At 51.5% G+C, this 16,183-nt stretch overlaps 1 protein-coding gene across 2 annotated transcripts in view; it reads right to left on the reverse strand.

Moving 5' to 3' along the window:
- Positions 1 to 16,183, reverse strand: part of SLC6A6 (solute carrier family 6 member 6) — an 82,708-nt gene that overhangs the window by 52,811 nt on the left and 13,714 nt on the right. The window lies entirely within an intron of this gene.

A 16,183-nucleotide genomic window follows, 5' to 3' on the forward strand; every position in this document is an offset into this window, starting at 1 on the left:
TCGGTGGAGAGCGCACAGGACAGCAGCAGCACTAAGGACTGGGCAGGGCTGCCAATAGAATTAAGCGTGAGCCAGACAGAGAGGAGATGTGTCCCCCGCATCTGAGCACAGTTCCCCTGAAACAGTCAAGTCTGTACAAAGCTTTGCCCTTTCTTTTTTTTATTTGACACAGAGAGAGAGAGTTCACAAGTAGGCAGAGAGGCAGGCAGAGAGAGTGTAGGGGGGGAAGCAGGCTCTCCGCCGAGCAGAGAGCCTGATGCAAACTCGATCTCAGGACCCTGAGATCATGACCTGAGCTGAAGGTAGAGGCTTAACCCACTGAGCCACCCAGGCGTCCTGCTTTGCCCTCTTTTGATAGAGGAGTTCTCAATCTTCAGGAAATCACTTTTCATGAAACAACATGTTCCCCAAGCATGTTCCCAAACTGACTTTGAAGTGAATTCTCCTTGGTTTCCTAAAGGTTTGCCAAATCCTATTGGCAGGCTCCTTGTGGATCCACTGGAGACTTCTTGTGGATCCCACACAAAAACCGCAAGGTGCAAAAATAGGGGCCTTAGGATACTGGCAGGTGCACATGCAAGCCCACTTTCCAGATAAGCAAACCGAGGCCCCGGACCCATAGCCAATGAACAAGAGCCACCAGCCTCTTTCAGAGCTGGGCCATTGGAGCTGAAGAAAACTCATTTCAGAGGGAAAAGCAAGGTTGGAAGGAGATGAGGGAGGGCAGGGAGGCTCCCAGCATCCCCGACCAGCGGAACACAGTGGGTGCCAGAGGCTGAAGGCAAAGCTGAAGGCAAACCCAACCTGGCTGGACCCGTCGGGTTGGCGGATAGTGGTGTGGCCGCAGGGGCAACACCCAGGCTACAAGACAGTGCCTAACAGCAGCTACTGCCCGGCTAGATGAAAATTCAGCATTAAAATCCGTATCGGGGGTGGGGTGGGCTCAAGGGAAGGACATTTCTACATGGTGCAGACCATCTCCCAGGACAACCCTCAGACGGCCTCCACTTCCCTCCACCTCCCACTGTAATTCCACCTGTGGCCCGATTATGTTTGCAATGAGCATGGTGCCTCCCTATGGCCAGACACCCATGCAGCGACACAAAATGAGGCCACCTCAACTACTGGGAATTCCCCAGAGGCGTGCCCCCTAGCTCAGCCAAGCTTCTTTTTAGCTCATCCCACTGCCTACCATGTCACCTTCCCCTCAAGAATTATCGGTGGCTCCCAGCTGCTTGGAGAATCATCTATTTCCTCACCTGGAATCCAAAGCTCCTGATCCTTTGACACTGTCACTGGCCCCAATCTCTGCCACCTTACCTATCCCTCCGGTCCTGCCCCAGTCTCGGGACCTCCTTGTTTTTTCTCACTAGCCCATTCAGTACTGTGCTTTGTGGGTTCCCTTATATTTAGGAGGATCCCACCCACCTTTAAGACCTGGCCCAAGTGTCACCCCTCCACGAAACCATTCCCGCCCGTCCCATTTTTTCCCCCTTGCCGCCTCTAGCTTTGTCACCTCACCATTCACTGGGGGCTGGGCTCTTGCTCAGACTTCAACCATGGACAAAGGTCAAAGTTCTCCTTGGGAAAGCTCAGTTTCTTCATATGTAAAGTGGTCCCCATAACCTGTGAAAGACTTCCTTGCCGAAGTCTCTGGGCTGAGCTGCTGGATAAACCCAGCTGCCTGAACATCGCCATTGCCCGTGACTCTGGCTGAAAATCCAGATACCTGGACCTGCCCCAGACCTCCTGACTCTGAATCTTCAAGGTCATTCCTCATTAAGCCCTAGAATCAGGTGAGGCTGGGAGAGTGGTGCTATTGAACTGGGAGATGATTAGTAACATGTACAACAAAACCAACCAGTGAAGGAGACTCTCACTGCCTGATGGTAAGACACGCAAACAGGCAATGGCTGTGTGCACACACTGTCTGCGTAGCCCCTGCCAGGACTGGGAACAGCTGGGGCTGGGCCGGCTGGGGTTCATTTCTGCCAGCCCCAAGTCTGAGTCCCAGGACGACCCCAGAACCATGTGCCCAGATTTGACAATCCGCCAGAGGTTCCCCTATTCCCTTTCACCACTGCACCTTTACAGTAGCCCATTTTACAGGTAAGAAAACCGAGGCTCAGAGAGGAAACAGGACCTGGCCAAAGTCACCCAGTGAGCAAGTGACAGAATCTGAACCAGGGACAAGGCAATGCTTCCTCTATGCTGGCTGAAATTAAAAAGAATTTGAGAAATCAAGGTTGGGGCTGGCAGATGGATGACCTGTGACTTCTGGGGCAGGGAGCTGAGTGGGGTATGTGATCCTGGGGGGACAAGCATCAGAGACTCCCCACTCCACTCAGGGGGCAAACCCAGCAAAGCAGACCTTGGGCAGCATGTCCAAAGAGACACGAAGTACTGGGCAAATTGCCTGGAACTTGGGGGCCCCTAGCTGTTACCCCAGCACAGTGGAAGTCCTTTTTTCCCTGAAGAGGCAACAGGTGGGGCCTTCTGAAACGGAGAAGCAGGCACCTGTCGCTGAAGTGTCAGCTCCCCAAACCAAAGGACAATAGCAGGAAGGACCCAGGAGGCCCAGGTGAGGCCCCACCTCTGCCAGTGACCACTGCTTGACCAAGGCAGCACCAGGCCTTCCCTGGGCCGTGGTTTCAACCAGCTGACCGGCAGACCTTAACAGCACACACCTACAGGATCCCATAACCATCCCTCCCACATACATGTGCACATAGGTGTACATGTGCACACACATGTCTCTCTACAAAGGCTACCTCTCCAGCAGAAGAAAACGCACACCACAGATACACCTGTCTGTGACTTAGTTTCCTCAAATACAGAATGAGGACAGAAGTAGCACCTACTTCTTAGGGTTGCTGAGGGGTGCATGAGCTAACAGACTACTTAGTACCTGAACAAAGTGTGAGCTATCAACATGAGGATCCTGAGACCAGTGACAGCTTGGGTGCCCTACTGGGCACCTTCCAGATCCCCTCTAGAACCAGAACCATTTGACCACTGTTCGAATGCCGGTCAGCTGGTTCTGAGACATGGGACAGCCCCCACCACCCCAAACACTCCTGCCTCTTCCCAGCTGCCCCTTCCCTTCTATCCAGCCTCCTCTTCCATGGTGGGGTACCCTCCCAGAATACCTGCTGACTATGGGACTATGTAGGTCCTATGGGCTGGTGGCGCCCTGGGGGATCTGGGCACGGATGTGGGCCTTCCTATCTCCTCCCCTGGCTTGCCTCAGCGTGGGGTCAGGAGAAGAGCTCAGGCAGCTGCCCCCAGTCGGAGAGCTAGACCAAGGCCTGCAGCCCCAGACCACCTGTCCATGCCCCATGGCCGTGGTGCTGGCCAAGCAGGAGAGGCGGAAGTTACAAGGCCTGGGGCCTGGTTCGTGCCAAGTTTGTGCCACAAACACTGCTGGGAAGTGCGCTGCAGAGCGTCACCATGGGGGGGGTGCCGACAGGCCACTTGGAGCAGAGTGGCCCAGCAGCCTCCCAGCTTCCTTGCATGGCTGTGAAAATGACCTCTGGGAGGAGCAGCAGCCTGGTGGTATCCCCCAGATTGGCTGCAGCTACGGAAATCAGATTCTGGGACCCCTCAACTCGCAGCAGCCTCAAAACCACAAAGGTCCTAGTTGGAGGTCCCTGGGTGCCTGAGACCCCTCAACTGGCCATCATTAACGAATGACAAATCAGCTCCAAACCCCCAAAGCCCAGAGTTTAGAGATAAGCAGGCTGAGGCTTGAAAAGAGGAGGGAGGGGGCTTTCCAGGAAGACCCGAGTTGGGCCCTGCTGTGGGGCTCTGGGCAGCCTACTGTGCCTGTTTCCCCATCCCTAAACTGTGGCTGATAACGGCACCACCCCCTCAGGGCGCAGGGGTGATTACACAAGCTGATGCATGTAAACCACCCAGTACTGGGCCAGGCGCACAGATGGGTCATGCTAAGATGTCTCGCGTGAAGGCAAACACGGTTCATGAGGGAGCCACTCTCAGGGAACTGCCAGCTAGCAGAAAGGCAAGACAAAAGCAATTATGGTAAAAGGTCTGCCAGCCCGAGGGTGGACTAGACCCATATTAAACCCCAATTTCTTCTGTGGATGTGTACGAATTCAGAAAATTAGACACCGTGATCGGGATCTCATGGGCCCGTTTTACAGGTGGGAAAATTGAGGCCTAGGTGTCAAAGCTTTGGTCCCCAGTGTTTCAACTCAGGTTCTAGGCCTCCAGTTTCCCTGCCTGCTCCTACTGTTTTGGATGCCTAGGGCCAGCTCAACTCCTTATTGATTTGGGGAGCTCCTTCCCAGGCCCACGCCACACAGAGGTCTTTGACCCCAAGGGAATGCCCTGCCTGTTTACCCGGCAACCTACCTCGGGTCAGCTCAGGGGCTGAGAGGCTCTACCAAGCCAGGATTTGGTCGGAGGCAGTGAGTAAACAGAAGACCCCACTGGTGGTCTGGGGTGGGCGGCTTGGGTGAACAGTTCTTGGCAAGGGGAGCCATGGCCCACTCCAAGCTGGACGCCCTCGGGAAAGACCTTGTTCCCACCAGGCCTCCAGCTAGACCACTCAGATTGGAGCAGTGAAGGGCTCTCACATTTGCCCTCTGCTCCCTCTCTCCTGAGTGGACTCCCTGGACACTGTTTCCTAGGTAACTGAAGCTGTTGGGGACCTCCCAAGCTTGAAATCACAGAAAGACAACCCAGTTAAGGTTCTGTAAGGGGATGGAGGCTCTGTGAGCAGATGGGACACAGGTGGACATGCAAACATGACTTACCCCAGGCACTGGGAAACTGGGGACATCGGAAGCCCTAGAGAGTATAAAAGATGCCCAGCACGTTGGTTATGGGCCTCAGAATATCTGCTCACGAGGTCACAATGTCCCTTCCAACACAGCCCACGTGCCCAGAGATGGAGTACTCCAGAAAAACGCCAGCAATAAGGAGGGTCCTTTAGCAGAACTAAAGCGAGGGGAGGTTCTTTGGTCATAGAACTTACTGTCTCTATACATCATTGCCTGGGAGACCCTGTGCTTTCACAGCTTGGTGCATTCTTACAGGCCATTTCAGGCCCCCAGAATGCACATCCTTGCTCCTCTCCATTCTCAAATGACACCTCCCCCAGGAAGCCTTCCCTGACCATCCCCCATCCATCTCCCCAAAGAACAAGTTGCTCATTCCTCAGCTGTAGTCCTAGTTTCTTCCTCCTACGCCCAGGGGATGCTCCAGGGCAGAGGGTGGGCCTCCTCCCTAGAGACAGCGAATGAGAAGGACCCTAGTGTACCATCGTCATAGCAACCTTCTGTTCCAATTCCAACTGTTCTTACATCCTGGAAACAAAAATAGTTACAGCTAACATTATGTGCCTGGCACTCTGTTGGGCATTTGATAATATTCTAGCTGGTAGTAATTTTTTAATCATGCTAAATATTTTTCTTACTGCATTTTAAACCACTTTTCACTGATTCTACCTGATTGCTTTTCTCCTATTATCAATCCAAAAGTAATGAGACTTCATGACATTTTTCAGAGACTCTCACGGAACAAAAAAGCACTCTAAATGTGAGCATGGCAGAGTCAGTTCTGGAGAGCTCCCTGGTTTGAGCGACTCTGTGTGCCCAGCTCAGTGCCTGACACTTGGGTGCCGAATATTTACCCAGTCCTTACCAACTCTCCTGTGAGATGAAGAATCTTACCCCGTATGAGGCTCAGAGGGGTTGAGTGACTTGACCGAAGGTGCACAGCCAGGAAGAGGCAGGGTTCCAGAACCGTGGGTCCTCAACCACTGGGCTCTGGGACATCTCTTGGCTCTGGCCTTTGACACCAGGAAGTCCCCCTCTTCACTTGACTTAACACAGGAGGAAACTGAGGCCAGCAGTAGGGTATCATTTTGCACGTTAACCAGATAGGATCGGAATCCAGGTCTCTTGAGCAGGCCCAGATCACAGGTCCCACGCCAGCCTAGACTTCACAACAGCTGGACAAAAAAATCCACCTCTGGGAGGCAGCTTTGTACAAGGACCTTCCTATTTCATTTTGTATACCTGCAGGGATTACTAAATACTGGCCTCTCAGGCTAGAAAGAATGTTAACCATTTCAATTCAGGCTACCTAGAGCAATTAAGAAGCTAATAACGAATTCGAATTTGTGAAGGGAAGAAACTGAGCCCTGGGCACATTCCCCGCCCAGACCTCCTCTGAGCTCCTCTCAGCCTGACCCTCCTGCATTGTCCCATCCTCAGGGGCAGCCCGGGGACTTAATCAGCTTATTCACCCTCTAGACAGCCCAGCAGATCAGAAAAGTCTCCTTTTACTCCTTGGGGACAAGGATACCTGAGATTCAGGCCACAACTATAAATAGTCAAGAAATCCGTCCTTTTAAACTGACTCATCTATTTATTTGGTCAGTTGGTTCCCGCTGACCCCCCTATGGTAGAATTCTACATAATTCCTCCCCAGCGTGATCAGTGGAGAGGAGGGGCCTTCTGTCCTCTCCAGCCTTGTTGTCTGAATTCCACACCCCCTGTGAGACACTGTTCCCCAAATCCCCTTTGCTGAGTTCCACTTTTGCCTCTGCTGCGTCACGTTAAAAGGTTTCAGCTGGAGCCTGACTCTGTTACTTGTCCGTGGCAAGCAGTGACCTCAGGAATGTCACTTCCCCTTGGGGCCTCAGTTGCATCATCTGTAAAATGGGCCACCCCAAATTACACAAGGGAAGGTAGGAGGAAGTGCCTCAGTACAGGCGTGGATCTGCTCTCAGGAGAAACAGGGCACCCGTGGACAGCCTCCTTTCATTTCACGCAGTTAATCAACGACAACAATGACTGGGGGCAGGAACAAGCACCCGGGGCTCTTCAGTCCCAAAGGGAAATGTCAAATGAACAGTTCCTGTATCCAGGGTTCCGTGACACACAAGTGGCCCGGTCTGCTGGCACTGCCACCCCCTCCCAAGGCATTTCACATGCTCCTCAAACCACGTGAGTCATCAAAACTAGGTTAGACATCTCATTAGAGTGGGTTTCCTCCCAGGACCTCTGGCAGCGCCTGCAAAGCTCCTGCAAGCCTGTTGGGGTGAGGGCTGGGCTGGGCTGTTTCTCCTCCTGAGCAGAAGCCAGTTGTCAAGACAACCAAACAACAGTCACTACCTTTAAGGGGGCACCTGCAGCACTCACTAAGGACTTCGGGTTCCAGACTAGCTCCTCGAAGTGAATCAAGACCCCAGCACTCACCAGGGCGTTTGGGGTCACCAGCCAAGACCTCCCACCCACCTCCTCTCCTCCCCCCTGCTCCCCGCAGAGCGAGACACTATAGCCCAGCTGCACTACACTCTCTGCCTTCCCTTTTCTGGGGTGCTTCCCTCTACCCGTAAATGCCCTCCCCTGCTTGGGTCTGCCTGGCAGGCTTTTGTCCTTCAAGGCCTCTGAGAACATTCTGTGAACTCTATGTGCCCAAAGCTCCTTCAAGCGACCCCACCAATGCACAGCTACTCTGTCCCCTCACTGGCCAGACAGAGAAAGGCTCAACTCTGGGTCCCTAGGGCGTGGCCTGGAGTCTGGGCCACAGGAAAAGTCCTCAAGTCTCTGCTGACTGAATGAACAGACTTTCAATTCTCGGTTTTCAGATGCTTACAGGTTTTCCCCAAACTTCCCCAGGCATCAGAGTTTCTTGCCTGGGCCTTCCCCCACTCAGCAGGGCTGGAAGGGGTTTGAAAATACAGATGATTCTCAAATGAAACATAAAAGCCAGAGGGAAAACAAAAGGTCTGCCCTCCCCACCCCCACGACCTTACGGAGGTGGGAGTGTCTGTCTATGAGAAGACAGATGTGAACACAATCTGTTGTGGTCATCACTCCACGAGGTACTACAACAAACCATCACGCCACACATCTTAAGCTCACACAGTGATGTATGACCATCGTTTCTCATTAAGACAGGAAAAAAAAAGGCTCACACTAAACTGTAGTATAACTTGTACATTCACCTATGTCTCCCTCACTAGGCAGTACGATTCTTAAAAATTGACACTGTGTCCTTTCTATCACCAGCACCTGTCATCATGTTTACGAATGTAAAATAAAATTAATTTCTTTTAAAAAGGTGGGGGTGGCCCTTCTCCCCCTCAGCCACGAAGCTTTGAGGCCTGGCCACAGGGGACCCAGCTGACCCCAGGCAAGGCCAGAGACTTGGACAGGAATCGGTTGCCTCGAAGCAGCTCCTGCCCCCAGGGAACCTTCCAGAGCAGGGGCTGTTCTAGTTAATTTCTTTTAGGCTGAAGAGTTTACTCGATATCTGGACTTTTTAATGTGACTAAATCACCCCTAATATGTAAGCAACAGGACAAAAAGGGAGGTTATGGTAGGAGTGGAGGCTTACGGTGTCTTAAGGTGATGTGTGACCTTGGGCATGTCAATGCACGTCTCTGAGCCTCAGAATGCTCCTCAGGATGAAGGATGGAGAGGACAGGATGGTGGAGGCAGACAGGCTCATGAGGAGAAGCGCTCATGTTCCCAGACTGCTTCCCTCCTCTACCCTGAGACAAGCCCTGACTTCCTGGTTGTTCACATCAATTGCACTTGGGGGTGTGGGTCGGGGGGGGGGGGTCTGGTTCCATTTTGCAACCGAATAATGGTTTGTGCCATCTTTCCCTTCCTGCCTCGTTCCTCACTCTACTCTATCTCCACTGCTCAGCAGTGGGCCTCTATACAGCAGGCACTCTGCAAGTACTCACCACCTGAGGGAATGGACACATTGAATGCTGAGTAAATGCCTCAATTCATTCAGCTGTGAGCTCCTCCCAGGACAGAAGTCTGGAGGGAATAATCCAAAAAGAGCAGCAGGGCCCCACGGAGCAGCCCCTCCACCCCATGGAAGGATGACAGGGTGGGGAGCCTGGGCCTAGAAGCCCATCTGTCTCCTGGTCTGCGTGGCCGCAGCAGTGTCACAGGGCACCTTCCTGAGCCTGGCTTCTTCAACCATGAGGCAGAGAACATCACAACTTTGTCTGCCCCAGGCCCAGCACACGGCAGAGATGAGGACAGGACCCTCAAGTTCTCGGGCATCACAGGTGCTCAATAGACATCTCCAGGTCAAAATCATACCTCGTACTAAGTCAACTAGGCTAACCCTTCTGGTTACCTGGAGAACACAGATGCCCAAGGAGACAACACCTCCAGGACTCCTATCGAGGAGGACCTGGGCTGGGAAAGGCACTGCTGCAACAGGTTCACGGGGACCCGCCACAACCTCAAGTGGCCTGTGGGCACGGCCTCCGAGGCAGCTGGGTAAGTGACATGGAGGAGGTAAGCTTGTCGCAGATACGCATACCTGCGAAGGACATCCTTAAAACTCAAAACATGACTCAGTTTATCTGAAATTCTAATTGAACTAGAATGCTCTGTATTTCACCTAGCAACCTTATTCAGAGCGTCTGGAAGGATCCTTGCTATACACACACAAGGACAAAGTATGTAGCCAGCACAAAGTATGACATCCATGCCATGAGAGGCATCAAGTAGCTCTGGCCTCCTGGTCTGAAAACTTCAACTTGAGTACAAATTAAAGATTCTGGGACTTTGGGGTCACACTCTCCCACCAGCATGCTCTAAGCTGCTTGCCCTGTAGCTGCACAGATCTTTTGAGGTCCTCTGAGCTCCTCCGTTTCCAATTTTTGCAGAGCAGATGTCCACTCCCAAGGCCGTCCTGAAGTCCTCACCTCATCCCGTCCCGGATTGCTGCCTTCACCCATCCTGCTTCCCTGACAGACACTGCTCATCGATCGTGGCATCCTTCCCATAGATCATGAGTCCCTATCAAAACATGGTCTGTCTCTTTCTGGGCCTGACCTCGTCCAATCTCAGAAGCCAAGCAGGGACGGGCCTATTTAGTACTTAGATGGGAGGCCTCTAACTTAATAACTTAATGGGTCAGAGAAAGCTCTCAGGTCAGGGACACAGTGGGGGCAGGCAGGAGTCCCAGAGAAGGCTGGGAAGCAACCAGACAGAAGGCCAGAGCACCACTCAACCTGAAAACAGAAATGAGAACCATGTCCCCCTCACTGAGGCAGGACAGAGGGAGGGAGGCATGCACCCTTCACAACCTGGCAACCCTGATGGGACCCACAGAGCAAAAGTTCAGGGGTGATGACAGGAACAAGGATGGGGGAATCTGGGGATGCAAGGCAATGCGGGATTGGGGTCAGGCTGGGGATGAGGGTCAGAGGGGCCAGTGACTGGAAAGTGCCTCCGCTACTCCTAGGGATGAAGGCCATAGGTTGAGGGGTGAGACTCCATTATGGGAAGACGTGTCCAAGTATACAGCCCCACAGAGACACCCAACCCAGAGAGGGAGGACCATCACTGTAGGCAGACCTGAGATTCATGTCCAAAGCTGAGACCCCAGAAAATCCCCTGGGGAAATGATTCCAGACCCTTGTTCTATGCGCGAGGAAAATGAGGGCCCAGAAAAGGGAAATGACTCATCCAAGGTCCCCCAGCAAGTTGGTGGGAAGTGGGTAGATAAAGGCAGTGCTGCTGGTGGTGCTGGGGGCAGCTGGGTCTGAATACTGACCCAGGGCACCCTCCCTGGGACAGCCAATCCCTCCAAACCCAGAGGTATCTCTAGCCTTAGGACCCAGGAGGCTCCTGTTTTGGGGAACGTGGGTTTCTGGACTTAATACTATCTGCTGGCTGAGAACAGACTTCCCTTAAACCCCTCTCAGGTTTCACCTGGGCAGGCAGCTCTCGTCTTTGAAATGCCCTGCCGGTTTCTGGAAACAGCAACAACAACAACAACAACAACAACAACAAACTTCGATATGGTGATTTAGAATCAATGTAACTACGTATGTGGTCTTTGTCCCAGTTGCTGGCAGAGCTCCTGAAACTCTCACAAATTTCCTAGGTGATGAGAAGGGTGCCTGGGTGGCTCAGATGGTCAAGCGCCTGCCTTTGGCTCAGGTCACGATCCTGGAGTCCTGGGATGGAGCCCTATTCTCCCTCTTCCTTCCCCCAAATCCTGCTAGAGCCTGCACTCTTCGGTGTGATCTTTAAAAAAAAAAAAAAAAAAATTCCTAAGTGGTGAGAGTGAGAAAGGTGTCTTTTGTTATGTTAACGATGACTTTTAGAAGGCACCTAAGGCTAGGGGCTAGTTGCTAGGAGAAGCAACCCTGTGATTAGAAGGTTGGAACGTGCAGTCCCACCCCCTGACCTTCATGGAAAGGAGGGGGGCTGGAGATGGAGTTCAATCACCAAAGGCCAATGACTTCATCAATGGTGCTCAAGTAATGAAGCCTCCGTAAAAATTTAAAGGAGAGCTTCCAGACTGGGGAACACAAGGAGATTTGAAGAGAGTAGCACCTGGAGAGGGCAGAGAAGCCCCACGCCCCTTCCCCACACTCCTTGCCCTGTATATCTCTTCCTTGTGGTGGTACTGAGTTACGGCCTTTACTAACAGACCACTGATCTAGTCAATAAAACGTTTCTCTGAGTTCTGCGAGCTGCTCTAGGAAATGAATCAAACCCAAGGAGAAGGTCGTGTGAACTTCTGATTTCTAGCCAGTGGGCCGAAAAGCACACGTGGCAATCTGAAACTTACAACAGGTAGTGGGAGTTGGGGTCAGCCTTGGAGGGCTGAATCATTAACCCGCAGATCCAGGTAAAGTGTCAGAAGTGAGTTAAAAGGTAGGACATCCAGCTATTGTCCCACCAGCGGGACAATCGCATGGTGGTGTGTGTGTCGGGGGTGGGGTGGGGGACACCCATTAGTATTGTAACCTCTCTCCTTGGGGGGTGGGGGGAAAAGCAAACCCATGTGCCCACTGTTGGGGCTAAGAGCCAAGACAGGAAAATAAACCAAAGAAATCTTCTCTCCACCGAAGGCCCAAGCTTTCCCACCTAGGTGAGGCCAGAAGAGGCAGCTCCCACTAGCCCTGGTCGTCCAGAAGTCCCAGTGTCCAGCAGCTGCTGTGTGGAACGGACGATAAGCCAAAGGTGTGGACTAAAGCCCGGGCTCCCTGTCCTGACACATAGCTGACCTCGAGCTGGCCGCTGACCTCGTGAGCCTCAAATTTCTCACCTGTTACACAGGGACAGTAATAACTATGCTACAAAATATTGCAAGTATTAAGATGGAAAACCTCTCTTGAGAACTGCAAAGGGCTGCACATGCTAGTACTGTCTCTTTGTTCAGACCACCCTAACAGAGCTGTTAAAAGTAATCCTAACAGCAGCAGTAAGAACAGCTATCACAGCCACCAGGTACTGGTACGGGCAACGTGCTGGCCACTGTGTGAGGAAATTTTGTAGACCTTATTTCCTGATCCTCAACCAGAGAGGAGAGATTCTACCTAATGTCTATTTTTACAGAGAATTTGAGGGCCCAGAGAGGTTAAGTCACCTGCCTGGGTCACACAGCAAGGTAGAGGCCAAACACCACTGACACCCAGACTCATTGGACAGCTGAGTTGGTCTTAACAACATCTCTCCTCTCTCTAAAGGGTCTATCTAGATGATCAACCTCCAAGAACGGTCCAGTATTCCTAACACATTTTGTTTATTGACTTTTTAGTTTCTTCCCCAAAAGAGGAAGGTTGGCAGACTGGCTACTGCTTCTCTGGCATGGGTTGTTTTAAATCTGCTGTTCCCTGAAGCCCTGAAGGCAGGGGCTCCCCAGGGAAGTGGCCAGCTCCACTCCCTCTTGTGGCCTACGGGCTGTCACCGAAGATCAGCAGAGGCTTCAATTAGGGCAATTTCTGAGGGTCAGTGATTTGGCAACAGGCGCCCAGCACCTTCAAAATGCACACTCCCTCCAGGCTAGCAATTCCAATTTTCTCAACCAGACCGATGCATAAAGATACCCCAAGATAGTCACTGCATTTGGTTTTGCAACATGAGAAAGTTCTGGAGATTGGCTGCATGACAATGTGAATATACTTAACACTCTTATACTACAGACCTAAAAATGGTCGAGATGGTTAATTTTGTGTTATGTGTATTTTACCACAATTAAAAACAGAAAGGAAATAAGAATGTTCACAGCACAGTGGTTTACATGAAAGAAACTACCAGTGGCCAATCTCTCATCACTAGGGATTAATTAAATAAATGATGGTCTACCCAAACAAATCAAAACTAATTAAGAACGGGAGTGGGGGGTGGGAGGGTGGGGGCGGAGGCTCAGCAAACTTCAGCTCCTGAACCAAATCTGGCAGGTTGTTTTTGTAAATGAAGTTTTTTTAATGGCATGAAACAACAGCCACTCATTTGCATTTTGTCTGTGGCCGCATTCTGGCTATAATAGTAGAGGTAAGACTGAGATCAGTGGAGGCAAAACCATAGGCCCCTAAGCCCAAAATACATCCTATCCAGGCCTTTAAAAAAGAATCTGCTGACCCTGACTTATAAGATGTAAGACCCAGAAAAAACACTAAGAAACATGTTGGGGGGTGGCGAGGGAAGTTGGCCCCCAACATGGCCACACTGTGAGTTCAACTTTATTTTTATTTAATTTTTTAGAAGTTTTTTGGATATATATTTGAGGGACAGAGAGAGAGAGAACAAGCAGAGGGGAGAAACAGAGGCAGAGAGAGAAGCAGACTCCCTCCTGAGCAGGGAGCCTGATGCAGGGCTTGGTCCCAAGACCCTGAGATCCTGACCTGAGCGGAGGGCGGACACTTAACCACCTGAGCCCTTCCAGGCAAGCGCCCCTCAACTTTAAAAGGAAATGTGTATTTACCCACGTGTTTATAAATTCACTGTGAGATGGTTATGTCTGCATTGCAGGAACAGAGATGAATTTTATTTTCTTCTTTTGACTTTTCTGTGCTCTCCAAATTTTCTGTATTAAAAATACATTACTTCCCAACACTACAAGAAATGAGAATCTGTGGCCCAACAAAAACGTTAGCTAAGGCTACAGTGACAATCACATGTGGGTATAAATGTATCAGATCTCAATGTTTTTTTAACACCTTAAACTTACAAAATGTTGTAGGTCAAATAGATCTCAGTTTTTTAAAATGCATCACTTTTATGATCAGGGCAGACCAACAGTAAATACCATTTTCTCACTGCCTTGGCCCCTCCAGGGAGCGAGCAAAGAGGGTGATGCTTGCGGAGGGGTCACAGATCCGTCGTATGAACGCCCCCCTCCCCTGCTGGAGTTTACAAGCCTGGGTCCAGGAGGGGGCGGGGCTTAGAAGCCACGTGGGCATTCTTGTAACAAGCCCAGAGAGGCTCCCCTCCAGCTAAAAGGACCACAGCCACCAAAGGGTGGATGTGATCTTCAGGTGAGGTGAGTAAGGTGGGTTGCTCTAGGGGATCCCAGCCAGGGAGGTGAAATTAGAACATGTACTTGGGTGCTGGGTACAGATTTTGTTAGGCCTGTTAAACGCTTCAAAACTCCATCACGACAGAGACCATTACCCCTGATCCCATACTCGCTGTCTAAGACTCCTGGGTGCTCTCACTGCTCCATCTTACAGGTGGGAAAGCTGAGGCTTGGAGGAGTTCAGGGACTCTCCTCTTCAGGTCACAGAGTTGGCAAAGGATGGAGACAGGATTTGAATCCAGGACTGACTCTCCAGTTCCACGGACTTTCCACAACATGGGTTGTCCCCACCAGGAATTCGTCTTTTGGCTGATTCCTTAGTAACTCAGAGACGGCTAACAACCGAGCAACATCCTTGTCTCAGCTACCTTCCAGCTGTGCACGCCCTGGGAGGGGCTAGAGTGACTGATTGCCATCCCTTTTTTCAGATAGGAACCTGGAGGCCTCAGTGAGGATGGCCACACAGCGACATGCCTGGTAGAGCTCCAGCTTCAGAGGGGACAGCTTGGGTTCCCTAAAGACCACCCCCTCCAAATCCTGCTGCCTGCCATACCGAATGGCCACGGTGCCCTTTCAGAAAGAGTTAGCCACGAGGGCCATGTGGAGGAGGCATCACACAGGCCTGAGAGCAAACCCACTTCTCAGCCTCCAGGGATCTCCTGTGAAGTGCGGATGGATCAGCAGACCTCAGAGAAGAGGAACAGTGGCTGGCTTCTATCTGGGCATAGCCTCTAAAGCTGCCCGCCCCAATGGGGGCTGGGCACCTTGCAAAAGACTTTATCTGGAAGTAGAACCTACACTCCAGCTTCATAGTAGCCGGCATCTGGCTTCCTGGACTGCTCAGGCTACTCATTAACAAGTACAAGGCCTTGGGAATAGGCCTGCCCAGGAGTCTGCTCCCAGTCTGGGGGGAAGGGAGAGCAGTACTGGCTGGTATGCACACCAGGGTCAGAACAGGGGCGGGTTCAAATCCTTCCTTGCTGTGACTTTGGTGGGGGTGGGGGGGAGAGAGTCAATTCACCTCTTTGTGCCTCAGTTTCCCCATCTGTACAATGGAGATAATGTCAGTGTCTAACTCCTAGGACTACTCTGAGGACATAGGTCTGTGAAGTACCTAGCAGTATCTGATACACAATAGGTGCCCAATATATGTACCTGCCGTTTTTACAAGAAGAACCAGCACCCATCCTAAGATTGTTGTGGGCGAAAATGAGCCACTACACAGTAAATCTCTCTGACAGAGAATCAAGGGTGCTGCTAGAGAGTTTAGTTAAGTGTTTGGGATTATTCTTAGTGACATTTGTGACCAGTATGGCAATGCCTCTGGAGCCTGACATGGACGAGAACTCCATGTCTCCTTAGCAGCTAGCAGGGGAGGTGTCCTGAGCCACCACTGATACACCTGCCTCATGTCATAGCATAAAGAACAGGAGGTCCCCACAGGGTCACGGGGCCTGGAGAGGAGGGATGCTTGATTTTAGGGATGGGGTCAGGTCCACCATGGGTTGCAATGGGCCAGGGTCTTCATGGCCTTTCTTCTAGTCCTGGCTTGTTAGGTGACCCCCCCAATCAACCGAACTCTTGAGTTTGGACCAGGAGGGGCTTGGTCAGGGCACTACCTTCCCTCCTGAGAGAAACTTCTGCCCAAGAAGCTATGGTTTTCCCATTCCAGAGCAGAGTCTATGGTGGGTCATGGAATCAACTCAACGGGTCAGAACTATCATTTTTATAAAAGAGAATAGAACAGAGCCCTAAAGATGCTGAAAATGTGAGTTATCATTTTGTGGGATTGGTTTCACTTTCAAGCATGTGTGTATGGGTAAGCACGGGTGGCATCCTGTCGTAAAATCTATTTCTT

Source organism: Mustela putorius, unplaced genomic scaffold (genome assembly GCF_011764305.1).
Source record: "Mustela putorius furo isolate JIRA1106 unplaced genomic scaffold, ASM1176430v1.1 tig00003850_pilon_pilon_pilon, whole genome shotgun sequence".
In the NCBI taxonomy this organism is placed as follows: Eukaryota; Metazoa; Chordata; class Mammalia; order Carnivora; family Mustelidae; genus Mustela; species Mustela putorius.